The 22,500-nt window shown below is 39.4% G+C and overlaps 1 long non-coding RNA gene and 44 other non-coding genes across 45 annotated transcripts in view; all 45 read right to left on the bottom strand.

The window, feature by feature from the left end:
• The window catches only part of LOC137646874 (uncharacterized), a 304,363-nt gene that overhangs the window by 85,355 nt on the left and 196,508 nt on the right, over nucleotides 1-22,500 (bottom strand). The gene's annotated exons all lie outside the window — the stretch shown is intronic.
• On the bottom strand, nucleotides 9,535-9,606 carry TRNAE-UUC (transfer RNA glutamic acid (anticodon UUC)). The gene has a single exon. It is a non-coding gene; the product is annotated as a tRNA-Glu (tRNA).
• TRNAE-UUC (transfer RNA glutamic acid (anticodon UUC)) lies at nucleotides 9,833-9,904 on the bottom strand. Its single transcript has one exon. It is a non-coding gene; the product is annotated as a tRNA-Glu (tRNA).
• TRNAE-UUC (transfer RNA glutamic acid (anticodon UUC)) lies at nucleotides 9,982-10,053 on the bottom strand. The gene has a single exon. It is a non-coding gene; the product is annotated as a tRNA-Glu (tRNA).
• TRNAE-UUC (transfer RNA glutamic acid (anticodon UUC)) lies at nucleotides 10,131-10,202 on the bottom strand. Its single transcript has one exon. It is a non-coding gene; the product is annotated as a tRNA-Glu (tRNA).
• Nucleotides 10,428-10,499, bottom strand: TRNAE-UUC (transfer RNA glutamic acid (anticodon UUC)). Its single transcript has one exon. It is a non-coding gene; the product is annotated as a tRNA-Glu (tRNA).
• Nucleotides 10,577-10,648, bottom strand: TRNAE-UUC (transfer RNA glutamic acid (anticodon UUC)). Its single transcript has one exon. It is a non-coding gene; the product is annotated as a tRNA-Glu (tRNA).
• Nucleotides 10,875-10,946, bottom strand: TRNAE-UUC (transfer RNA glutamic acid (anticodon UUC)). Its single transcript has one exon. It is a non-coding gene; the product is annotated as a tRNA-Glu (tRNA).
• TRNAE-UUC (transfer RNA glutamic acid (anticodon UUC)) lies at nucleotides 11,024-11,095 on the bottom strand. The gene has a single exon. It is a non-coding gene; the product is annotated as a tRNA-Glu (tRNA).
• TRNAE-UUC (transfer RNA glutamic acid (anticodon UUC)) lies at nucleotides 11,173-11,244 on the bottom strand. Its single transcript has one exon. It is a non-coding gene; the product is annotated as a tRNA-Glu (tRNA).
• TRNAE-UUC (transfer RNA glutamic acid (anticodon UUC)) lies at nucleotides 11,317-11,388 on the bottom strand. Its single transcript has one exon. It is a non-coding gene; the product is annotated as a tRNA-Glu (tRNA).
• TRNAE-UUC (transfer RNA glutamic acid (anticodon UUC)) lies at nucleotides 11,466-11,537 on the bottom strand. Its single transcript has one exon. It is a non-coding gene; the product is annotated as a tRNA-Glu (tRNA).
• On the bottom strand, nucleotides 11,610-11,681 carry TRNAE-UUC (transfer RNA glutamic acid (anticodon UUC)). Its single transcript has one exon. It is a non-coding gene; the product is annotated as a tRNA-Glu (tRNA).
• On the bottom strand, nucleotides 11,759-11,830 carry TRNAE-UUC (transfer RNA glutamic acid (anticodon UUC)). The gene has a single exon. It is a non-coding gene; the product is annotated as a tRNA-Glu (tRNA).
• TRNAE-UUC (transfer RNA glutamic acid (anticodon UUC)) lies at nucleotides 11,908-11,979 on the bottom strand. Its single transcript has one exon. It is a non-coding gene; the product is annotated as a tRNA-Glu (tRNA).
• TRNAE-UUC (transfer RNA glutamic acid (anticodon UUC)) lies at nucleotides 12,057-12,128 on the bottom strand. The gene has a single exon. It is a non-coding gene; the product is annotated as a tRNA-Glu (tRNA).
• Nucleotides 12,206-12,277, bottom strand: TRNAE-UUC (transfer RNA glutamic acid (anticodon UUC)). Its single transcript has one exon. It is a non-coding gene; the product is annotated as a tRNA-Glu (tRNA).
• On the bottom strand, nucleotides 12,355-12,426 carry TRNAE-UUC (transfer RNA glutamic acid (anticodon UUC)). Its single transcript has one exon. It is a non-coding gene; the product is annotated as a tRNA-Glu (tRNA).
• On the bottom strand, nucleotides 12,504-12,575 carry TRNAE-UUC (transfer RNA glutamic acid (anticodon UUC)). The gene has a single exon. It is a non-coding gene; the product is annotated as a tRNA-Glu (tRNA).
• On the bottom strand, nucleotides 12,653-12,724 carry TRNAE-UUC (transfer RNA glutamic acid (anticodon UUC)). The gene has a single exon. It is a non-coding gene; the product is annotated as a tRNA-Glu (tRNA).
• TRNAE-UUC (transfer RNA glutamic acid (anticodon UUC)) lies at nucleotides 12,802-12,873 on the bottom strand. The gene has a single exon. It is a non-coding gene; the product is annotated as a tRNA-Glu (tRNA).
• On the bottom strand, nucleotides 12,951-13,022 carry TRNAE-UUC (transfer RNA glutamic acid (anticodon UUC)). The gene has a single exon. It is a non-coding gene; the product is annotated as a tRNA-Glu (tRNA).
• Nucleotides 13,100-13,171, bottom strand: TRNAE-UUC (transfer RNA glutamic acid (anticodon UUC)). The gene has a single exon. It is a non-coding gene; the product is annotated as a tRNA-Glu (tRNA).
• On the bottom strand, nucleotides 13,248-13,319 carry TRNAE-UUC (transfer RNA glutamic acid (anticodon UUC)). Its single transcript has one exon. It is a non-coding gene; the product is annotated as a tRNA-Glu (tRNA).
• TRNAE-UUC (transfer RNA glutamic acid (anticodon UUC)) lies at nucleotides 13,397-13,468 on the bottom strand. Its single transcript has one exon. It is a non-coding gene; the product is annotated as a tRNA-Glu (tRNA).
• TRNAE-UUC (transfer RNA glutamic acid (anticodon UUC)) lies at nucleotides 13,545-13,616 on the bottom strand. The gene has a single exon. It is a non-coding gene; the product is annotated as a tRNA-Glu (tRNA).
• On the bottom strand, nucleotides 13,694-13,765 carry TRNAE-UUC (transfer RNA glutamic acid (anticodon UUC)). Its single transcript has one exon. It is a non-coding gene; the product is annotated as a tRNA-Glu (tRNA).
• On the bottom strand, nucleotides 13,842-13,913 carry TRNAE-UUC (transfer RNA glutamic acid (anticodon UUC)). Its single transcript has one exon. It is a non-coding gene; the product is annotated as a tRNA-Glu (tRNA).
• Nucleotides 13,991-14,062, bottom strand: TRNAE-UUC (transfer RNA glutamic acid (anticodon UUC)). The gene has a single exon. It is a non-coding gene; the product is annotated as a tRNA-Glu (tRNA).
• TRNAE-UUC (transfer RNA glutamic acid (anticodon UUC)) lies at nucleotides 14,140-14,211 on the bottom strand. Its single transcript has one exon. It is a non-coding gene; the product is annotated as a tRNA-Glu (tRNA).
• On the bottom strand, nucleotides 14,288-14,359 carry TRNAE-UUC (transfer RNA glutamic acid (anticodon UUC)). Its single transcript has one exon. It is a non-coding gene; the product is annotated as a tRNA-Glu (tRNA).
• TRNAE-UUC (transfer RNA glutamic acid (anticodon UUC)) lies at nucleotides 14,437-14,508 on the bottom strand. Its single transcript has one exon. It is a non-coding gene; the product is annotated as a tRNA-Glu (tRNA).
• On the bottom strand, nucleotides 14,586-14,657 carry TRNAE-UUC (transfer RNA glutamic acid (anticodon UUC)). The gene has a single exon. It is a non-coding gene; the product is annotated as a tRNA-Glu (tRNA).
• TRNAE-UUC (transfer RNA glutamic acid (anticodon UUC)) lies at nucleotides 14,735-14,806 on the bottom strand. Its single transcript has one exon. It is a non-coding gene; the product is annotated as a tRNA-Glu (tRNA).
• On the bottom strand, nucleotides 14,884-14,955 carry TRNAE-UUC (transfer RNA glutamic acid (anticodon UUC)). The gene has a single exon. It is a non-coding gene; the product is annotated as a tRNA-Glu (tRNA).
• On the bottom strand, nucleotides 15,032-15,103 carry TRNAE-UUC (transfer RNA glutamic acid (anticodon UUC)). Its single transcript has one exon. It is a non-coding gene; the product is annotated as a tRNA-Glu (tRNA).
• On the bottom strand, nucleotides 15,181-15,252 carry TRNAE-UUC (transfer RNA glutamic acid (anticodon UUC)). Its single transcript has one exon. It is a non-coding gene; the product is annotated as a tRNA-Glu (tRNA).
• On the bottom strand, nucleotides 15,330-15,401 carry TRNAE-UUC (transfer RNA glutamic acid (anticodon UUC)). Its single transcript has one exon. It is a non-coding gene; the product is annotated as a tRNA-Glu (tRNA).
• Nucleotides 15,926-15,997, bottom strand: TRNAE-UUC (transfer RNA glutamic acid (anticodon UUC)). Its single transcript has one exon. It is a non-coding gene; the product is annotated as a tRNA-Glu (tRNA).
• TRNAE-UUC (transfer RNA glutamic acid (anticodon UUC)) lies at nucleotides 16,075-16,146 on the bottom strand. The gene has a single exon. It is a non-coding gene; the product is annotated as a tRNA-Glu (tRNA).
• Nucleotides 16,224-16,295, bottom strand: TRNAE-UUC (transfer RNA glutamic acid (anticodon UUC)). Its single transcript has one exon. It is a non-coding gene; the product is annotated as a tRNA-Glu (tRNA).
• On the bottom strand, nucleotides 16,521-16,592 carry TRNAE-UUC (transfer RNA glutamic acid (anticodon UUC)). Its single transcript has one exon. It is a non-coding gene; the product is annotated as a tRNA-Glu (tRNA).
• Nucleotides 16,670-16,741, bottom strand: TRNAE-UUC (transfer RNA glutamic acid (anticodon UUC)). Its single transcript has one exon. It is a non-coding gene; the product is annotated as a tRNA-Glu (tRNA).
• TRNAE-UUC (transfer RNA glutamic acid (anticodon UUC)) lies at nucleotides 16,819-16,890 on the bottom strand. Its single transcript has one exon. It is a non-coding gene; the product is annotated as a tRNA-Glu (tRNA).
• On the bottom strand, nucleotides 17,117-17,188 carry TRNAE-UUC (transfer RNA glutamic acid (anticodon UUC)). Its single transcript has one exon. It is a non-coding gene; the product is annotated as a tRNA-Glu (tRNA).

The following is a 22,500-nucleotide window of genomic DNA, read 5'->3' as shown; positions in this document are numbered from 1 at the left end:
TTTTCGTCTAAAATGCAGGCTAACGCGTTTATCGCTCTCTCTCTCTCTCTCTCTCTCTCTCTCTCTCTCTCTCTCTCTCTCTCTCTCTCTCTCTCTCTCTCTCTCTCTCTCTCTTAGTAGTAGTAGTAGTAGTAGTAGTAAAAATTCTCGATATCAAAATCCTTGCTACATTTGTCGATGTTTACTGATAACTATGGGCACATATTTACCAGCTTGTAGTTTTCCTTTTTATTTACCCATTTCCCCTAGTGATTCTAAGTAAAGTGCACTTGAATGTCAAATGAATAAATGGTTCACCTGGAATAAGAAAGAAACAACACATATGAAAATGACTAAAACTTTAAAAGCGTGGATAGCGTGTATCCTTAAGTAAGCCGATCTCTTTCCCATTAAAGGTTTAGAATCCTGTCAGGTTCTGGATTTCAACCAATGAATCCGCTATAATTTGATGTAAAGGTTTAAAGGCCGCCCATGAATAACAGAGGCAAGGGACAGTGACATTGGCCCCTTAGCAAACAGGACAATGCCCTGGAGACTAACCATATATACTGTACTTATGATCAGCGCCCATGCCCGTTCTTCATCCCAACTAGGACCAGGGAGGGCCAGACAATGGTTGCTGATGACTCACCAGGTAGACCTATAGGCCCCCTAAAACCAGCCAACCTTAGCCTACAAGGATGGGGAGGTTGCAGACACTAAAGGAACAAACGAGTTTAATTGGGACCCCAGTCTGGCGATCACCAGCCAGGTCAGGGACGTTACCAAATAGGTCACCACAATGGTGACTGAATTGGGATCTTATTGAAATATTTCGTGAATCAGTGTATGGAATGATTAGATTCACAGATGAAAATGGTGTATGAATACTTATGCCTATGGAGACAAAAATTTATTCATGTTTTATTTGGATTATCGACAAAATTGAATCTGCAATTTTTTTATTACCAACAAAATATTTTGAGTCGTCTATAAAATTCGATTTTGAATCTTTAACTAAACTATTTTGGATTATTTATGACAATCATTGATTGGATCTATTTTGTATCTTTCAATCTACGACCAAATTTCTGCTTCCACTTGAATCACCGCTCAAATCCTGTTTATATTAAGTAGCATCACCGAAGATAGCCTTTAATCTTCTTGCAATGTCTTGAAATGCAAGTTGTAATCTACTTACATGAATAAAAAAAACAGTTTTAATCTTTCTGCATCTACTTAAAATCCTACTTCAATCTATTTACATCGCCAACAAAATACAGTTTTAAACTACTGGGATAAATACCGTATTTAAATAAAATGTAATTATCAGCAACCTATAATTCTATAATCGGCGTGCATCAGATTCAAAATGGAATTTCTATAGGTGCAAAACCGTCAAGGTGATGTTTAAGTTTACTTGGACGGCGGCCAAATTCACATTTGAATATGCTTGGATCAATGTCAAAATCTCATTTCGTTATCTCTAATATATTTCTTTAATCTAACCGCATAACTCATAAAATTCAAGCTTGAATTGCCTCGCTGCTAAACCTATCTTTTAGTCTACTTACATCACAATCAAAATCGTTTTTTAACTTAAATGGATCATCGTCAAAATCAAGAAAAAATCAACTCGTCTAAAAAAAATTTAATGTCACCGTGTCCTTTTAACAGACTGCCAAAGCAAGAGCCCGTGTCTTGCATACGGCAAGGCAATCTAAAAAGAACGAACAAACCGTTTCCAATCAATACTGATCGGAAATCTTTTTTAAATTCCCAAAAATAACGAGAGAGAGAGAGAGAGAGAGAGAGAGAGAGAGAGAGAGAGAGAGAGAGAGAGAGAAGAGCACTGCTTAACCTTCGCAAAATATTCCCAAATACGGATCGGAAATTCTTTTTTAAATTCCCAAAAATAACGAAAGAAATATATTTCCTTCTGTGATAAACAACTGACTTTCGATACATTTGACGTGTATCAGAAGAAAGATAAAACTATTATATATATATAAAAAAAGGAGTAATATACAAACTTTCCAAACAATAAAATAATCTTCAAGTCTCCGTCCTATCTCCATCTTGCATGCGATAAAAAAAAAAAAAAGATTTCTTTGCATCGCACAATTGATTGCTTGATTGATTTTAGGTTTTCTGGCATCCAAACATCGAAGGTCATTGACGCCGATATCGTTTATTAAAATAAAGAATAAAAGAATATCTAATTAAGTTTATTAAAATAAAGAACAAAAGAATATCTAATTAAGTTTATCAAAATAAAGAATAAAAGAATATTTAATTAAAACCATACAAGCAAAGACGTCATTACAAAAACTGAACATCTTTCACAAGACCTGCTTCTGGAATAAATCTAAAAATGTGATTCTCATGCAACACGTTCCCATTTATTGATGCTGCATCTTTTGCTATCATTACTCTCATCATTATCGTGAACGTAATCTTCTGATCTGTACTAAGCAGACATGCAATTCTCTTGCTCCTGACAGGGATTATTCCTTATGATCTCTTTCTTTAATGATGCAATCTTCTTGTTGCATCAGCCTCGTCACAAGATATATCTTCTCTCAGCATCTTCTTCATTTCCATCTTTTCTCAGCATCTTCCTCATTTCCATCTTTTCTCAGCATCTTCCTCATTTCCATCTTTTCTCAGCATCTTCCTCATTTCCATCTTTTCTCAGCATCTTCTTCATTTCCATCTTTTCTTAGCATCTTCCTCATTTCCTTCAATGTTCTTTGCCAATTTTTACCATTCGTTTTTTTTTTTTTTTTTTTTGCTTGTATTTAATATATACTCAATTCAATAAATTCAGCACTATGCTTCAAGGGACATATGTTTTTTCAAAGATGATTTTAAATGGATCTTTATAAGTTTCCTCAATAATTTCATCATCACATCACCTCTTAAAGTTTTCATCATCTTTACCTAACAGAAAAATAATCTCTCTCTCTTCCTCTTCTCTTTCAGGTTCTTGGTTTCCTTTCATCTTACCTAATATTTCTGCACCTGATATTTCGTTTTTTTCTTTGGCCGTAGTAATTAGCAACCATACCTTTCCCTATGAGTCTCTTAATACACATTATTTTGCTTTCCAGCATATGTTTTATATTTACCTTCAAATTATTTCTTTAGCCGTTTTCCTCGTATTTCTCTTAATCTTTTTTTTAAGTTTTTATGTTTTATATATAAGAGACTTCTTTTAATGTTTTTACTGTTCTTAAAAGGTTTGATATTAATTGTTCATTATATCTCTTGTAGTTTATGTATTTCTTCGTTTCCTTTTCTCACTGGGCTATTTTTCCATGCTGGAGCCCTTGGTTATAGCATCCGGCTTTTCCAACTAGGGTTGTAGCTTAGATAATAATAATAATAATAATAATAATAATAATAAGAAGAAGAAGAAGAATTATAATAATAATACAAAATCTCTCTCTCTCTCTCTCTCTCTCTCTCTCTCTCTCTCTCTCTCTCTCTCATTCAATCTCCCCCCAGAGCAGGATATTGGTGAGGAGGAACAAGTCGGGTCTGCATTGCAAATGAAGTAATAAACGGCGAATGTTTTAATACTTTCCGCTTCGGATCAAACGGAAGTCAGCCGGGCGGTGAGATGAGACAGGGACGCAGGAGATATATAGGATGGGGGAACCTTTATGGATGGGGAGAGATGGGACAGGGGATTTGGAAGGGGAGGGGAGAGAGAGAGGAGATGATGTTGATCTATTGCCATAGGGAGAAATAAAGGTAGGGGAATGATGATAGGGATGGGGGAGGTGTAGGCTGGGGAGATGAGTGGAGAGGTTAGATAGATACTTTGCTAGAGAGAGAGAGAGAGAGAGAGAGAGAGAGAGAGAGAGAGAGAGAGAGAGAGAGAAGAGCACTGCTTAACCTTCGCAAAATATTCCCAAATAAAATCATACCTGGAACATAATAGAGTTTCGGAGATCCTGCCCCGAAGCTCTGTAAACACCACTTTTTCTTCCTGCCCTCCTTTTTCCTTTGCTTATTAAGTTTGAAACTGTCTCCCGGGATAAAAATTCTCCTTTGTGATCGCTTGACCTTTGTGGACGAAAATTTAGGAGCATAGCATAACCTCTTTTGGAAAAGCGGAGAAGATACCAAAAAAATGTAGTAATTACATGAGAACCTTTATCAACTTAGTTTCTCTGAATAAGGTTTTCATCCTTGAGAAACTATTAAATGACTCACACTTCCTCTCTATACTATGAGTCCCCATTGGGGATGGGGAGAACTGGTGAAAGGGGATTTGAGTCAACCAAAGGGGAGAATGTCAGGGAAGAGCACTTTGGAGGACCGAAGGAAGAATACACAATTAAATCATTGACTTGAAAAGAAAGGAGGATCAGATAGTTAACTAAGTCTCCCCTTTTTGTCCCTCCAACTAATGTGTTTGATGTTGGGAATTAACGAGGACCCACTGGAGAGGCAAGAGGGTCAAGAGAATGAAAAAATAGATCAAACACTCATCATAAGAAATTGATTTACCTTGGACTGGGTTGGGGGAGAGACTGGGACTAATGCCGGGATTACAGTCTAGTACCATTAAGGGCTCAGAGATGATGGAGATTTATATAACTTTATTTATCTATATATTTTTGTTCTTCCGTTTGCAACCAGATGCCGGCCTTGATCATTCCTTAATGGCACTACGTCTCAATTTGGCTTATGACACATAAACGCAGGTCACGTTATGTAAACGTAACAATACAAAATTCTACTACTACTACGAATCAAAAACGTAAACATAAAAATCTATATTTAATTTTAGATGATGGTCATATACATACACAGATTGCAGAAACAATAGTCAAAGCAAAAAACTCATTAGTAGGACCAATAATTATTATAACATTAAGAATAATAAACAGTTCCTTGGGTAAAGATCCAACTCAACCTCAAGGCCGTTGATTTTTAATATTTTTTTTCAGTATTTTGTTTTACGATTAAGCTTTACTTTTTAATAATTTCCCAGAAAATAAAACTCCTTTTATAAACATAAATTTTTGCGGGCGAATAACAACTCAATCTCGATTTGTCTGCATTATTTAATAGTTTTATGAATACAGCCATACAAGCAAGAATGTTCGAAAAATCCGTTATTTCAAAATATAAAAATCAATGAAACTTTCACTCCGGTACCAAGAAAAAACACAGATATATATATATATATATATATATATATATATATATATATATATATACAATATATATATATACATATACACACACACATAGATATATATATATATATATATATATATATATATATATATATATATATATATATATATATATATATACATATATATTAGAAGTTTAAAAAATTAAAAGAACTTTTCTGTGTGATTTTACAGCCAATCAGTCGTCCAAGGACTAAAGTGCATGGGAAAAAGACCTCAATAAAGAAAAAAAAAATGCCGTCTACTGATGGGACTTAGTGATGATTCTCTTGATAGAAGATGATAGGGAAAATAAAAGACACCTGATAGGGAGAGATGTGGGAGAGAAGACGGGTTGGGTAAATGTGATGAGAGAGAGAGAGAGAGAGAGAGAGAGAGAGAGAGAGAGAGAGAGAGAGAGAGAGAGAGAGAGCATTATAAGGAGGGAATGCAAAAGGACTTGCAAAGAAAAAGAAGTGGATAGGGTCAGGAATCAAGTGGAATTTGGAGACTTTAAGTCAACAGGTCTGCCATTAAGAATAGAGAGAGAGAGAGAGAGAGAGAGAGAGAGAGAGAGAGAGAGAGAGAGAGAGAGAGAGAGAGAGAGAGAGAGAGAAATTCATTCTTTATATAAAGAAATGCTTCTTGTTTCATAAATTCTAAATTGTAGGGGGAGTCCATTACATTAGTATGAATGTCTTTTACTGAATGACCATTAATATTATTTAACATTAAACTGTTTCCCACAACATTCATAATTCAAATGTTAAATAGTGGGTTAACCCGCTGTGCAGTAAAACTTTCAAGCTTAAGTCACCTCAAACAACTAAACAAATACGCTAAATCCCCTTACGCACATTGCCCTTATATTTGTTCAAGCCAAGCTTATCACTCAATAACCTTCATTAGGGAACACAACTTTAACGTTCTTGTGAGCTAAGTAAGGGGGATTTAGGATGGGCCCTATGTGCACATGCCGAGTAATCAGCAGTCATTGCCTGGTCCAATCCTGAGTGGAAACGGGGATACGGATCTGATCATACATGCATATGTTGTGCCTCTAAATATCATTGTGGGGCAGTTCAATGGTCTATTTCCTCTGACGCTCATGGATGACCTTTAAACTTTTGTATAGATTAACCCTTTTACCCCCACCATAAGGTTAAATTTCGAGCACATTTTGCTATATATTTCTTTTTAAATTGCTCTAACAACCTTAATTTTTGTCCTAGAGAGGTCAGGTTGGTCTCATTCTCTTGGAAAATGCCTGACGTTTCTCATACAATTATCAAAAATATCTAAAAACATGTAATTAACAGTGTTTTGCAAGAACGTACCGGTACGTCCTTTGTGGGTGAAAGGGTTAACGTACTTTGCACTACTTTATGGAGATTTGAAGAAAAAAATAGGTTATCACTACTGCGCTATTTATTTCGTCTTTTGCCAAAACCTATTTCATCTAATAACTGATGATTATCAGCAGGGCAATCCTAAAATGAGATAACAATTCTTATATACAATGAAAAATTTATATATTTAAGAAATTTTGACTGTTACGTGGAAATAGGAAAGCTTGTGATCCATACCATTTGGCTAATAGAATTGCCAGTGTAATATAAATAATTCAATGTAGTTCTGAATGATACATCTTTTTAATTCTGTTTTATCTTCATTAGCCTTCTGGTTCTCAGCAAGACTTCTAGAATGAAACTGCTGGTCTGAAGTCTTTTATACTTCCCTAACTACTTAGTCCACAATTTAATAGGTCAACGTGGAATTAGGGGATTATCAGGGAAATATTTAGAATAAAAGTTGCTAAGTGTATGTTCTTATAATAAACTTAGAGAATGTCAATTTCTAGGTTAATGGTAAAATATATGCTTCACTTGTTACAAGTGTTACTTCTAAAGACCACAGAGACAAATATATTTCAAGTTTTAAGGATTAAAAAAAAAAAAAAAAGAGTAAATCACAGTTCCCATAAACCGACTTATTAATTTTATCGTAAATAATCTTAACTATGGTTCAGGAGTTAATTTTTATGAGAATTCACCTTAAAAAAAATATCCATGAAAGTAAAATTTAATAAATAACGATCATCATTCAGCCATTACATGGCTCGCTATTAACAGAAATATCTCCGGATTAGCTTCAGAACTATTGATGACCTTTACTAACTAGCAAATGGGGCAAGAGAATGATTGCACCTTACCATTCCAATAATTTCTTTTAATTGTACCATATCTTAACATAGGCTCCTTCAAATTCAATATATTCATATGTGGCAAATCGATATCTTTATTATCTTTAATTCTGGTCAAGAGCAATCAACTAACGGGGTCTATTGAACATATTCTTGTTTACGAAATCGTTAAACAACAAAGAAAAGACGCCCTATATTGCAAGGTGGAAATTGCTAGGTTTCACCTAAATATATTTGGAGGCTGCGAAGTGTTTTAAGAGGACATACAAACGGGTTAATGATCCTCATTGGACCTCTAGGGGCAAGATCAGTGCCCATCGTAAAACATGATTTTACCGTCCGTCTTTGGGATTCTACTGGATGGTTACAGCAGTGCTTTAAGCCTGGAAATCGAGGCCTATAAAGGCCCCTACACACGATCAATTTATTCGTCAATTAATTGATATCAATTTATTGACGTCAATGAATTGATGGAGAAATTGACCGTGTGTAACGGACATTGCTATCAATCTAATTGAAACAATTTCATTGAATCAATTCATTGAGAGATCAAAGATCCTTTGATATTTATTGATGGGTCTTCAATAAAATTGATCGCTTTGGAGTGTCCAGAGCAAGCACTATTCCTAGAGCCACAGATGCTTTCATCTCGAAGTTATGAATCAAACTGAAAATTGAAGTAAAATCATTGACCGTGTGTAGGCACAGTGATTTCCTCAATTTCATTGTCGTCAATAAATTGATATAAATTAATTGACGAAAAAATTGATCGTGCGTAGGGGCCTTAAAATGGAGTTCAAACTGGACCAATCTATTTATGTTTAGGTAGGAAATTTTTTACAAGTTTCTGAGATTTGGATACAAGAGCGATAAGACAGTTCCTATTTTGTTAAGAGCCTGCGTCTCTTTTAAGATTCCTAGAAAGTTTTACATTCTCTGCGACATGGCATATAATTGTCCATGATCTGTAAACACTCACTCGATTCCACTCTTATTCTTATGAAATAATTTTCCAAATATACATAGGAAAAATTACTTTGTACGCTATTATTGTATATTCTAAATATTCCAATTTAACTACAAACACTACATATCAATAGATAACAATATCTGAAAAATGCTTCAATTTCTGTAAAACTAAGAGACGCTAAAACAAAAGTAAACTACGTAATATGAAATAAATCTAAACCTACAATTATGAAACAACATGGTCCAATTAATTTAATAACATATTAATGCAATTTTCAAGTGCTATGGATCAAACAAGGACCAACTAAAAAAAAAATTACATATAAACATCTAACATTTATTACCTAGTCCCTTATTATATAAACATTCAACATTTATTACCTAGTCCCTTATTCATTTAATATTAATGTCTTGGTCGTCATAAAACAAAAGACTATCTTAAACATTTATTCTTATGATACATCTTATTCCGTGAATGAAATCCAGACTCTCTACATAAAAGACAGTTATCTGAATGTACAAAATCAAATGGTTATGGAAAGAGGAGTAATGAAATTATTGGATTCAAGGCCAATTATTCCATTTCATAATATTGTCTTGGAAAACCATCTTCCCATAACGGATATGAAACCCGGATTCTTGAGTGAGGGCTAAGTAGTATGCTGGCTCCTACACCAAACAGGGCTTACTAACATGAAATCATGTCTTTAGCATCCAGTTTCATTCTTTATCTATTATCATGGTCCATCTTGCTATGTCAGATACCAACAACAACCTCCTGGGTAAAAACCATGTATCCTACCTACTATGCCACATGGTACTTACTATAATGAGAATTCATATCTTTTATCACAGAGTATATTACTTTACTTGATATCAGTATCGTGGAAAAAAATGTTCCCATGTCGGGAATCAAACCCGGACTGGAAAACCAGGTATCCTGGCCACTAGACAATAGAGGACTAGCTATAATTGTAATTCAAGTCTTTTATCACATAGTCTATTACTTTACTTGGTATCAATATCATGGAAAACCATGTTCCCATACTGGGAATCGAACCCGGACCTCCTGGGTGAAAGCCAGGTATCCTGGCCACTAAACCACATGGGATTGACTCTAATAGCAATTCAAGTCTTTTATCAACTATTCTATTACTTTACTTGCTAGCAATGTCATCAAAAACCATGTTCCCATGCCGGGAATCGAACCCGGACCTCCTGGGTGAAAGCCAGGTATCCTGGCCACTAGACCACATGGGATTGACTCTAATAGTAGTTCAAGTCTTTTATCAACTATTTTATTACTTTACTTGATAGCAATATCATGAAAAACCATGTTCCCATGCCGGGAATCGAACCCGGACCTCCTGGGTGAAAGCCAGGTATCCTGGCCACTAAACCACATGGGATTGACTCTAATAGCAATTCAAGTCTTTTATCAACTATTCTATTACTTTACTTGCTAGCAATGTCATCAAAAACCATGTTCCCATGCCGGGAATCGAACCCGGACCTCCTGGGTGAAAGCCAGGTATCCTGGCCACTAGACCACATGGGATTGACTCTAATAGTAGTTCAAGTCTTTTATCAACTATTTTATTACTTTACTTGATAGCAATATCATGAAAAACCATGTTCCCATGCCGGGAATCGAACCCGGACCTCCTGGGTGAAAGCCAGGTATCCTGGCCACTAGACCACATGGGATTGACTCTAATAGTAATTCAAGTCTTTTATCAACTATTCTATTACTTTACTTGATAGCAATATCATGGAAAACCATGTTCCCATGCCGGGAATCGAACCCGGACCTCCTGGGTGAAAGCCAGGTATCCTGGCCACTAGACCACATGGGATTGACTCTAATAGCAATTGAGGTCTTTATCACCTATTCTTTTACTTTACTTGATATCAATATCATGGAAAACAACGTTCCCATGCCGGGAATCAAACCCGGACCTCCTGGGTGAAAGCCAGGTATCCTGGCCACTAGACCACATGGGATTGACTCTAATAGCAATTCAAGTCTTTTATCAACTATTCTATTACTTTACTTGATAGCAATATCATGAAAAACCATGTTCCCATGCCGGGAATCGAACCCGGACCTCCTGGGTGAAAGCCAGGTATCCTGGCCACTAGACCACATGGGATTGACTCTAATCGCAATTCAAGTCTTTTATCAACTATTCTATTACTTTACTTGATAGCAATATCATGAAAAACCATGTTCCCATGCCGGGAATCGAACCCGGACCTCCTGGGTGAAAGCCAGGTATCCTGGCCACTAGACCACATGGGATTGACTCTAATCGTAAATTAAGTCTTTTATCAACTATTCTATTACTTTACTTGATAGCAATATCATGAAAAACCATGTTCCCATGCCGGGAATCGAACCCGGACCTCCTGGGTGAAAGCCAGGTATCCTGGCCACTAGACCACATGGTATTGACTCTAATAGTAGTTCAAGTCTTTTATCAACTATTCTATTACTTTACTTGGTATCAATGTCATGAAAAACCATGTTCCCATGCCGGGAATCGAACCCGGACCTCCTGGGTGAAAGCCAGGTATCCTGGCCACTAGACCACATGGGATTGACTCTCATCGTAATTCAAGTCTTTTATCAACTATTCTATTACTTTACTTGATAGCAATATCATGAAAAACCATGTTCCCATGCCGGGAATCGAACCCGGACCTCCTGGGTGAAAGCCAGGTATCCTGGCCACTAGACCACATGGGATTGACTCTAATATTAGTTCAAGTCTTTTATTAACTATTCTATTACTTTACTTGATAGCAATATCATGGAAAACCATGTTCCCATGCCGGGAATCGAACCCGGACCTCCTGGGTGAAAGCCAGGTATCCTGGCCACTAGACCACATGGGATTGACTCTAATATTAGTTCAAGTCTTCTATTAACTATTCTATTACTTGATAGCAATATCATGGAAAACCATGTTCCCATGCCGGGAATCGAACCCGGACCTCCTGGGTGAAAGCCAGGTATCCTGGCCACTAGACCACATGGGATTGACTCTAATATTAGTTCAAGTCTTTTATTAACTATTCTATTACTTTACTTGATAGCAATATCATGGAAAACCATGTTCCCATGCCGGGAATCGAACCCGGACCTCCTGGGTGAAAGCCAGGTATCCTGGCCACTAGACCACATGGGATTGACTCTAATATTAGTTCAAGTCTTTTATTAACTATTCTATTACTTGATAGCAATATCATGGAAAACCATGTTCCCATGCCGGGAATCGAACCCGGACCTCCTGGGTGAAAGCCAGGTATCCTGGCCACTAGACCACATGGGATTGACTCTAATATTAGTTCAAGTCTTTTATTAACTATTCTATTACTTTACTTGATAGCAATATCATGGAAAACCATGTTCCCATGCCGGGAATCGAACCCGGACCTCCTGGGTGAAAGCCAGGTATCCTGGCCACTAGACCACATGGGATTGACTCTAATATTAGTTCAAGTCTTTTATTAACTATTCTATTACTTTACTTGATAGCAATATCATGGAAAACCATGTTCCCATGCCGGGAATCGAACCCGGACCTCCTGGGTGAAAGCCAGGTATCCTGGCCACTAGACCACATGGGATTGACTCTAATATTAGTTCAAGTCTTTTATTAACTATTCTATTACTTTACTTGATAGCAATATCATGGAAAACCCTGTTCCCATGCCGGGAATCGAACCCGGACCTCCTGGGTGAAAGCCAGGTATCCTGGCCACTAGACCACATGGGATTGACTTTAATGGTAATTCAAGTCTTTTATCAACTATTCTATTACTTTACTTGATAGCAATATCATGGAAAACCATGTTCCCATGCCGGGAATCGAACCCGGACCTCCTGGGTGAAAGCCAGGTATCCTGGCCACTAGACCACATGGGATTGACTCTAATGGTAGTTCAAGTCTCTTATCAACTATTCTATTACTTTACTTGATAGCAATATCATGGAAAACCATGTTCCCATGCCGGGAATCGAACCCGGACCTCCTGGGTGAAAGCCAGGTATCCTGGCCACTAGACCACATGGGATTGACTCTAATATTAGTTCAAGTCTTTTATTAACTATTCTATTACTTTACTTGATAGCAATATCATGGAAAACCATGTTCCCATGCCGGGAATCGAACCCGGACCTCCTGGGTGAAAGCCAGGTATCCTGGCCACTAGACCACATGGGATTGACTCTAATGGTAGTTCAAGTCTCTTATCAACTATTCTATTACTTTACTTGATAGCAATATCATGGAAAACCATGTTCCCATGCCGGGAATCGAACCCGGACCTCCTGGGTGAAAGCCAGGTATCCTGGCCACTAGACCACATGGGATTGACTCTAATAGCAATTCAAGTCTTTTATCAACTATTCTATTACTTTACTTGATATCAATATCATGAAAAACCATGTTCCCATGCCGGGAATCGAACCCGGACCTCCTGGGTGAAAGCCAGGTATCCTGGCCACTAGACCACATGGGATTGACTCTAATAGCAATTCAAGTCTTTTATCAAATATTCTATTACTTTACTTGATAGCAATATCATGAAAAACCATGTTCCCATGCCGGGAATCGAACCCGGACCTCCTGGGTGAAAGCCAGGTATCCTGGCCACTAGACCACATGGGATTGACTCTAATAGCAATTCAAGTCTTTTATCAACTATTCTATTACTTTACTTGATAGCAATATCATGAAAAACCATGTTCCCATGCCGGGAATCGAACCCGGACCTCCTGGGTGAAAGCCAGGTATCCTGGCCACTAGACCACATGGGATTGACTCTAATAGCAATTCAAGTCTTTTATCAAATATTCTATTACTTTACTTGATATCAATATCATGAAAACAATGTTCCCATGCCGGGAATCGAACCCGGACCTCCTGGGTGAAAGCCAGGTATCCTGGCCACTAGACCACATGGGATTGACTCTAATAGCAATTCAAGTCTTTTATCAACTATTCTATTACTTTACTTGATAGCAATATCATGAAAAACCATGTTCCCATGCCGGGAATCGAACCCGGACCTCCTGGGTGAAAGCCAGGTATCCTGGCCACTAGACCACATGGGATTGACTCTAATAGCAATTCAAGTCTTTTATCAAATATTCTATTACTTTACTTGATATCAATATCATGAAAACAATGTTCCCATGCCGGGAATCGAACCCGGACCTCCTGGGTGAAAGCCAGGTATCCTGGCCACTAGACCACATGGGATTGACTCTAATAGCAATTCAAGTCTTTTATCAACTATTCTATTACTTTACTTGATAGCAATATCATGAAAAACCATGTTCCCATGCCGGGAATCGAACCCGGACCTCCTGGGTGAAAGCCAGGTATCCTGGCCACTAGACCACATGGGATTGACTCTAATAGCAATTCAAGTCTTTTATCAAATATTCTATTACTTTACTTGATATCAATATCATGAAAACAATGTTCCCATGCCGGGAATCGAACCCGGACCTCCTGGGTGAAAGCCAGGTATCCTGGCCACTAGACCACATGGGATTGACTCTAATCGTAATTCAAGTCTTTTATCAATTATTCTATTACTTTACTTGATAGCAATATCATGAAAAACCATGTTCCCATGCCGGGAATCGAACCCGGACCTCCTGGGTGAAAGCCAGGTATCCTGGCCACTAGACCACATGGGATTGACTCTAATAGCAATTCAAGTCTTTTATCAACTATTCTATTACTTTACTTGATATCAATATCATGAAAAACCATGTTCCCATGCCGGGAATCGAACCCGGACCTCCTGGGTGAAAGCCAGGTATCCTGGCCACTAGACCACATGGGATTGACTCTAATAGCAATTCAAGTCTTTTATCAAATATTCTATTACTTTACTTGATAGCAATATCATGAAAACAATGTTCCCATGCCGGGAATCGAACCCGGACCTCCTGGGTGAAAGCCAGGTATCCTAGCCACTAGACCACATGGGATTGACTCTAATAGCAATTCAAGTCTTTTATCAACTATTCTATTACTTTACTTGATAGCAATATCATGAAAAATCATGTTCCCATGCCGGGAATCGAACCCGGACCTCCTGGGTGAAAGCCAGGTATCCTGGCCACTAGACCACATGGGATTGACTCTAATAGCAATTCAAGTCTTTTATCAACTATTCTATTACTTTACTTGATATCAATATCATGAAAAACCATGTTCCCATGCCGGGAATCGAACCCGGACCTCCTGGGTGAAAGCCAGGTATCCTGGCCACTAGACCACATGGGATTGACTCTAATAGTAGTTCAAGTCTTTTATCAACTATTCTATTACTTTACTTGATAGCAATATCATGGAAAACCATGTTCCCATGCCGGGAATCGAACCCGGACCTCCTGGGTGAAAGCCAGGTATCCTAGCCACTAGACCACATGGGATTGACTCTAATCGTAACTCAAGTCTTTTATCAACTATTCTATTACTTTACTTGATAGCAATATCATGGAAAACTATGTTCCCATGCCGGGAATCGAACCCGGACCTCCTGGGTGAAAGCCAGGTATCCTAGCCACTAGACCACATGGGATTGACTCTAATCGTAATTTAAGTCTTTTATCAACTATTCTATTACTTTACTTGATAGCAATATCATGAAAACAATGTTCCCATGCCGGGAATCGAACCCGGACCTCCTGGGTGAAAGCCAGGTATCCTGGCCACTAGACCACATGGGATTGACTCTAATAGCAATTCAAGTCTTTTATCAACTATTCTATTACTTTACTTGATAGCAATATCATGAAAAACTATGTTCCCATGCCGGGAATCGAACCCGGACCTCCTGGGTGAAAGCCAGGTATCCTGGCCACTAGACCACATGGGATTGACTCTAATAGCAATTCAAGTCTTATATCAACTATTCTATTACTTTACTTGATAGCAATATCATGAAAAACCATGTTCCCATGCCGGGAATCGAACCCGGACCTCCTGGGTGAAAGCCAGGTATCCTGGCCACTAGACCACATGGGATTGACTCTAATAGTAGTTCAAGTCTTTTATCAACTATTCTATTACTTTACTTGATAGCAATATCATGGAAAACCATGTTCCCATGCCGGGAATCGAACCCGGACCTCCTGGGTGAAAGCCAGGTATCCTGGCCACTAGACCACATGGTATTGACTCTAATAGTAGTTCAAGTCTTTTATCAACTATTCTATTACTTTACTTGATGGAAATATCATGAAAAACTATGTTCCCATGCCGGGAATCGAACCCGGACCTCCTGGGTGAAAGCCAGGTATTCTGGCCACTAGACCACATGGGATTGACTCTAATAGCAATTCAAGTCTTTCATCAACTATTCTATTACTTTACTTGATAGCAATGTCATGAAAAACTATGTTCCCATGCCGGGAATCGAACCCGGACCTCCTGGGTGAAAGCCAGGTATTCTGGCCACTAGACCACATGGGATTGACTCTAATAGCAATTCAAGTCTTTCATCAACTATTCTATTACTTTACTTGATAGCAATGTCATGAAAAACTATGTTCCCATGCCGGGAATCGAACCCGGACCTCCTGGGTGAAAGCCAGGTATCCTGGCCACTAGACCACATGGGATTGACTCTAATAGCAATTCAAGTCTTTCATCAACTATTCTATTACTTTACTTGATAGCAATGTCATGAAAAACCATGTTCCCATGCCGGGAATCGAACCCGGACCTCCTGGGTGAAAGCCAGGTATCCTGGCCACTAGACCACATGGGATTGACTCTAATAGCAATTCAAGTCTTTCATCAACTATTCTATTACTTTACTTGATAGCAATATCATGAAAATCCATGTTCCCATGCCGGGAATCGAACCCGGACCTCCTGGGTGAAAGCCAGGTATCCTGGCCACTAGACCACATGGGATTGACTCTAATAGCAATTGAGGTCTTTATCACCTATTCTTTTACTTTACTTGATATCAATATCATGGAAAACAACGTTCCCATGCCGGGAATCAAACCCGGACCTCCTGGGTGAAAGCCAGGTATCCTGGCCACTAGACCACATGGGATTGACTCTAATAGCAATTCAAGTCTTTTATCAACTATTCTATTACTTTACTTGATAGCAATATCATGAAAAACCATGTTCCCATGCCGGGAATCGAACCCGGACCTCCTGGGTGAAAGCCAGGTATCCTGGCCACTAGACCACATGGGATTGACTCTAATCGCAATTCAAGTCTTTTATCAACTATTCTATTACTTTACTTGATAGCAATATCATGAAAAACCATGTTCCCATGCCGGGAATCGAACCCGGACCTCCTGGGTGAAAGCCAGGTATCCTGGCCACTAGACCACATGGGATTGACTCTAATCGCAATTCAAGTCTTTTATCAACTATTCTATTACTTTACTTGATAGCAATATCATGAAAAACCATGTTCCCATGCCGGGAATCGAACCCGGACCTCCTGGGTGAAAGCCAGGTATCCTGGCCACTAGACCACATGGGATTGACTCTAATCGTAAATTAAGTCTTTTATCAACTATTCTATTACTTTACTTGATAGCAATATCATGAAAAACCATGTTCCCATGCCGGGAATCGAACCCGGACCTCCTGGGTGAAAGCCAGGTATCCTGGCCACTAGACCACATGGTATTGACTCTAATAGTAGTTCAAGTCTTTTATCAACTATTCTATTACTTTACTTGGTATCAATGTCATGAAAAACCATGTTCCCATGCCGGGAATCGAACCCGGACCTCCTGGGTGAAAGCCAGGTATCCTGGCCACTAGACCACATGGGATTGACTCTCATCGTAATTCAAGTCTTTTATCAACTATTCTATTACTTTACTTGATAGCAATATCATGAAAAACCATGTTCCCATGCCGGGAATCGAACCCGGACCTCCTGGGTGAAAGCCAGGTATCCTGGCCACTAGACCACATGGGATTGACTCTAATATTAGTTCAAGTCTTTTATTAACTATTCTATTACTTTACTTGATAGCAATATCATGGAAAACCATGTTCCCATGCCGGGAATCGAACCCGGACCTCCTGGGTGAAAGCCAGGTATCCTGGCCACTAGACCACATGGGATTGACTCTAATATTAGTTCAAGTCTTTTATTAACTATTCTATTACTTGATAGCAATATCATGGAAAACCATGTTCCCATGCCGGGAATCGAACCCGGACCTCCTGGGTGAAAGCCAGGTATCCTGGCCACTAGACCACATGGGATTGACTCTAATATTAGTTCAAGTCTTTTATTAACTATTCTATTACTTTACTTGATAGCAATATCATGGAAAACCATGTTCCCATGCCGGGAATCGAACCCGGACCTCCTGGGTGAAAGCCAGGTATCCTGGCCACTAGACCACATGGGATTGACTCTAATATTAGTTCAAGTCTTTTATTAACTATTCTATTACTTGATAGCAATATCATGGAAAACCATGTTCCCATGCCGGGAATCGAACCCGGACCTCCTGGGTGAAAGCCAGGTATCCTGGCCACTAGACCACATGGGATTGACTCTAATATTAGTTCAAGTCTTTTATTAACTATTCTATTACTTTACTTGATAGCAATATCATGGAAAACCATGTTCCCATGCCGGGAATCGAACCCGGACCTCCTGGGTGAAAGCCAGGTATCCTGGCCACTAGACCACATGGGATTGACTCTAATATTAGTTCAAGTCTTTTATTAACTATTCTATTACTTTACTTGATAGCAATATCATGGAAAACCATGTTCCCATGCCGGGAATCGAACCCGGACCTCCTGGGTGAAAGCCAGGTATCCTGGCCACTAGACCACATGGGATTGACTCTAATATTAGTTCAAGTCTTTTATTAACTATTCTATTACTTTACTTGATAGCAATATCATGGAAAACCCTGTTCCCATGCCGGGAATCGAACCCGGACCTCCTGGGTGAAAGCCAGGTATCCTGGCCACTAGACCACATGGGATTGACTTTAATGGTAATTCAAGTCTTTTATCAACTATTCTATTACTTTACTTGATAGCAATATCATGGAAAACCATGTTCCCATGCCGGGAATCGAACCCGGACCTCCTGGGTGAAAGCCAGGTATCCTGGCCACTAGACCACATGGGATTGACTCTAATGGTAGTTCAAGTCTCTTATCAACTATTCTATTACTTTACTTGATAGCAATATCATGGAAAACCATGTTCCCATGCCGGGAATCGAACCCGGACCTCCTGGGTGAAAGCCAGGTATCCTGGCCACTAGACCACATGGGATTGACTCTAATATTAGTTCAAGTCTTTTATTAACTATTCTATTACTTTACTTGATAGCAATATCATGGAAAACCATGTTCCCATGCCGGGAATCGAACCCGGACCTCCTGGGTGAAAGCCAGGTATCCTGGCCACTAGACCACATGGGATTGACTCTAATGGTAGTTCAAGTCTCTTATCAACTATTCTATTACTTTACTTGATAGCAATATCATGGAAAACCATGTTCCCATGCCGGGAATCGAACCCGGACCTCCTGGGTGAAAGCCAGGTATCCTGGCCACTAGACCACATGGGATTGACTCTAATAGCAATTCAAGTCTTTTATCAACTATTCTATTACTTTACTTGATATCAATATCATGAAAAACCATGTTCCCATGCCGGGAATCGAACCCGGACCTCCTGGGTGAAAGCCAGGTATCCTGGCCACTAGACCACATGGGATTGACTCTAATAGCAATTCAAGTCTTTTATCAAATATTCTATTACTTTACTTGATAGCAATATCATGAAAAACCATGTTCCCATGCCGGGAATCGAACCCGGACCTCCTGGGTGAAAGCCAGGTATCCTGGCCACTAGACCACATGGGATTGACTCTAATAGCAATTCAAGTCTTTTATCAACTATTCTATTACTTTACTTGATAGCAATATCATGAAAAACCAGGTCCCCAGCCGGGAATCGAACCCGGACCTCCTGGGTGAAAGCCAGGTATCCTGGCCACTAGACCACATGGGATTGACTCTAATAGCAATTCAAGTCTTTTATCAAATATTCTATTACTTTACTTGATATCAATATCATGAAAACAATGTTCCCATGCCGGGAATCGAACCCGGACCTCCTGGGTGAAAGCCAGGTATCCTGGCCACTAGACCACATGGGATTGACTCTAATAGCAATTCAAGTCTTTTATCAACTATTCTATTACTTTACTTGATAGCAATATCATGAAAAACCATGTTCCCATGCCGGGAATCGAACCCGGACCTCCTGGGTGAAAGCCAGGTATCCTGGCCACTAGACCACATGGGATTGACTCTAATAGCAATTCAAGTCTTTTATCAAATATTCTATTACTTTACTTGATATCAATATCATGAAAACAATGTTCCCATGCCGGGAATCGAACCCGGACCTCCTGGGTGAAAGCCAGGTATCCTGGCCACTAGACCACATGGGATTGACTCTAATCGTAATTCAAGTCTTTTATCAATTATTCTATTACTTTACTTGATAGCAATATCATGAAAAACCATGTTCCCATGCCGGGAATCGAACCCGGACCTCCTGGGTGAAAGCCAGGTATCCTGGCCACTAGACCACATGGGATTGACTCTAATAGCAATTCAAGTCTTTTATCAACTATTCTATTACTTTACTTGATATCAATATCATGAAAAACCATGTTCCCATGCCGGGAATCGAACCCGGACCTCCTGGGTGAAAGCCAGGTATCCTGGCCACTAGACCACATGGGATTGACTCTAATAGCAATTCAAGTCTTTTATCAAATATTCTATTACTTTACTTGATAGCAATATCATGAAAACAATGTTCCCATGCCGGGAATCGAACCCGGACCTCCTGGGTGAAAGCCAGGTATCCTAGCCACTAGACCACATGGGATTGACTCTAATAGCAATTGAAGTCTTTTATCAACTATTCTAATACTTTACTTGATAGCAATATCATGAAAAACCATGTTCCCATGCCGGGAATCGAACCCGGACCTCCTGGGTGAAAGCCAGGTATCCTGGCCACTAGACCACATGGGATTGACTCTAATAGCAATCCAAGTCTTTTATCAACTATTCTAATACTTTACTTGATAGCAATATCATGAAAAAACCATGTTCCCATGCCGGGAATCGAACCCGGACCTCCTGGGTGAAAGCCAGGTATCCTGGCCACTAGACCACATGGGATTGACTCTAATAGCAATTCCAGTCTTTTATCAACTATTCTATTATTTTACTTGATAGCAATATCACGAAAAACCATGTTCCCATGCCGGGAATCGAACCCGGACCTCCTGGGTGAAAGCCAGGTATCCTGGCCACTAGACCACATGGGATTGACTCTAATAGCAATCCAAGTCTTTTATCAACTATTCTATTACTTTACTTGATAGCAATATCACGAAAAACCATGTTCCCATGACGGGAATTGAACCCGGACCTCCAGGGTGAAAGCCAGGTATCCTGGCCATTAGACCACATGGGATTGACTCTAATAGCAATCCAAGTCTTTTATCAACTATTCTATTACTTTACGTGATAGCAATATCATGAAAAACCATGTTCCCATGCCGGGAATCGAACCCGGACCTCCTGGGTGAAAGCCAGGTATCCTGGCCACTAGACCACATGGGATTGATTCTAATAGCAATTGAAGTCTTTTATCAACTATTCTATTACTTTACTTGATAGCAATATCATGAAAAACCATGTTCCCATGCCGGGAATCGAACCCGGACCTCCTGGGTGAAAGCCAGGTATCCTGGCCACTAGACCACATGGGATTGACTCTAATAGCAATTCCAGTCTTTTATCAACTATTCTATTACTTTACTTGATAGCAATATCATGAAAAACCATGTTCCCATGCCGGGAATCGAACCCGGACCTCCTGGGTGAAAGCCAGGTATCCTGGCCACTAGACCACATGGGATTGACTCTAATAGCAATCCAAGTCTTTTATCAACTATTCTATTACTTTACTTGATAGCAATATCATGAAAAACCATGTTCCCATGCCGGGAATCGAACCCGGACCTCCTGGGTGAAAGCCAGGTATCCTGGCCACTAGACCACATGGGATTGATTCTAATAGCAATTGAAGTCTTTTATCAACTATTCTATTACTTTACTTGATAGCAATATCATGAAAAACCATGTTCCCATGCCGGGAATCGAACCCGGACCTCCTGGGTGAAAGCCAGGTATCCTGGCCACTAGACCACATGGGATTGACTCTAATAGCAATCCAAGTCTTTTATCAACTATTCTATTACTTTACTTGATAGCAATATCATGAAAAACCATGTTCCCATGCCGGGAATCGAACCCGGACCTCCTGGGTGAAAGCCAGGTATCCTGGCCACTAGACCACATGGGATTGACTCTAATAGCAATCCAAGTCTTTTATCAACTATTCTATTACTTTACTTGATAGCAATATCATGAAAAACCATGTTCCCATGCCGGGAATCGAACCCGGACCTCCTGGGTGAAAGCCAGGTATCCTGGCCACTAGACCACATGGGATTGACTCTAATAGCAATCCAAGTCTTTTATCAACTATTCTATTACTTTACTTGATAGCAATATCATGAAAAACCATGTTCCCATGCCGGGAATCGAACCCGGACCTCCTGGGTGAAAGCCAGGTATCCTGGCCACTAGACCACATGGGATTGACTCTAATAGCAATCCAAGTCTTTTATCAACTATTCTATTACTTTACTTGATAGCAATATCATGAAAAACCATGTTCCCATGCCGGGAATCGAACCCGGACCTCCTGGGTGAAAGCCAGGTATCCTGGCCACTAGACCACATGGGATTGACTCTAATAGCAATCCAAGTCTTTTATAAACTATTCTATTACTTTACTTGATAGCAATATCATGAAAAACCATGTTCCCATGCCGGGAATCGAACCCGGACCTCCTGGGTGAAAGCCAGGTATCCTGGCCACTAGACCACATGGGATTGACTCTAATAGCAATCCAAGTCTTTTATCAACTATTCTATTACTTTACTTGATAGCAATATCATGAAAAACCATGTTCCCATGCCGGGAATCGAACCCGGACCTCCTG

This window comes from Palaemon carinicauda, chromosome 9, assembly GCF_036898095.1.
Source record: "Palaemon carinicauda isolate YSFRI2023 chromosome 9, ASM3689809v2, whole genome shotgun sequence".
In the NCBI taxonomy this organism is placed as follows: Eukaryota; Metazoa; Arthropoda; class Malacostraca; order Decapoda; family Palaemonidae; genus Palaemon; species Palaemon carinicauda.
The sequence above is the reverse complement of the archived record's forward strand: the minus strand, read 5'-3'. Positions and strand labels throughout refer to the sequence as shown.